The sequence below is a fragment of the Alligator sinensis genome, unplaced genomic scaffold (assembly GCF_000455745.1).
Source record: "Alligator sinensis unplaced genomic scaffold, ASM45574v1 scaffold696_1, whole genome shotgun sequence".
Lineage (NCBI taxonomy): Eukaryota > Metazoa > Chordata > Crocodylia > Alligatoridae > Alligator > Alligator sinensis.
The window spans coordinates 267,559-269,131 of record NW_005843186.1 but is presented as its reverse complement, the minus strand read 5'-3'; the positions used below and the strand labels follow the sequence as shown (position 1 = coordinate 269,131).

The following is a 1,573-nucleotide window of genomic DNA, read 5'->3' as shown; positions in this document are numbered from 1 at the left end:
TCAGGGAAGGGCAGCAGGGCAGGGAGCCCCAAGCTCACAGTGGGCAACCCACATTTCCACACCGCCCCTCTCTCTTCCATGGGCTCCACTTTGGCTGTGCCACCTGCAGGGCTGGTGAGGAGCAGGACTCTGTGTTCTGGCCTCAGCAGCTGCTGCCTCCTGCAAGCGGCAGCTGGTGCTCAGGTGCTGCTGAGGTGGGGGGGCAGGGGGCTGCAGGGCTTGGCCCTGGGACATCTGGGGAGAGTGGAGGGCTGTGGGTCAGGCGTGAGGGGCACCTGGGAGGCATGGGGGGGGCTGCAAGTTGGGAGTGAGGGGCCATGCTGAGGAAATTGGGTCATAAATGGGGTCATGCTGAGGAAGAGTTTGGGAAGCACTGTTTTAGATCATATAAGCATTTCTCTGTCCTCTAGGTTACCCACAACTGTGACTCCCTAATGACTGTTGCCTATGTCTGTATGGCTAAGTACAGACAGCCTGAGGTTGAATTGATTCAATCTTTGCAGGTTAGTCTAAGCTGCATAGACTGAACCAAGAAGCAGGTGAACAGACGTTCACTTTTGATTTGGGAAATGTAGCCACATGCCTGTGGTAGCCCATGCCAGAAGCTGGGAGTCGCTAAAGCATGCCTCCCATTTTGGCTAGATCAGACAGTTTGGGCCAGGGCTAGCCTGCCCACCCTGTGAGGGAGAGTGTGGGAGGGGCACAGATTTATGGCCGAGGTGCAAAGCATCCTGGGATGCTGTGAGTCTGTGAGTTAACTTGAATCTGGAGGGGATCTAGGGCAGTTCAGTAAACCGATATAACCTAAATCAGTTCAGTCTGATACTATATCCATCCAGGTTGATCTTAAATCAGTTTAATCCATTTTGAAAGCAGTTTGTGCACTGAAATTCTGTTGTGTTACAGATTTGAACCAATTTCCAATCACTCTTACTGGTTTATGTGTAATTTACACATCCCTAGCCGATGTGTCTAAGTTCAGAGTTTTTGCACAGTTACGTGTTCAAATGACGGGTACTTCAGATGAGGAAGCATAATAATTATTTCAGTGGGATTTTGTTCATTCAGTTGTTTTTCCTGGAGGTTGGGCTCATCTGATTGTTAATAAACAAACATCCAGCAAAGGGATTCAGCTCTGAACACATTTAAGGGTGCTGTGAATTATGCAGGGTGTTTTCTGACTGAACTGTATTTTGGTTCAGATCAAGCTAAGGATAGTGGTTTTCTGTTATTTTTCTAATTGTAGGGAACAAAGTGTTCATTGCCAGCATAGTGTTTTTATTTGGTTTTATAAGGTTGGATTTTTCCATTAATAATTCAGTCATCAAAGTAGATGATTGTTGCTTGACCATGATGTGTATTGTCCTTGCTGTGGGCATGTATGATTGCTCTCTGTTTGTAGCTTTCAGAATATGTTATTCCTTTGTAACTTTGAAGATAAGAAAAGTTTGGTGGCTAAAAGCTTATTTTCCATAAAACGCCATCTTGCATTTGTCCAAATGCCAAGCTAAACCAACACTGAAGTAAAGCTGATTGTGCTGAATGGAAATGTTTAAGTAATACACTTAAAACA

The 1,573-nt window shown here is 45.8% G+C and overlaps 1 protein-coding gene across 4 annotated transcripts in view; it reads left to right on the top strand.

Moving 5' to 3' along the window:
• PPFIBP1 (PPFIA binding protein 1) overlaps nucleotides 1–1,573 on the top strand; it is a 183,965-nt gene that overhangs the window by 10,402 nt on the left and 171,990 nt on the right. The gene's annotated exons all lie outside the window — the stretch shown is intronic.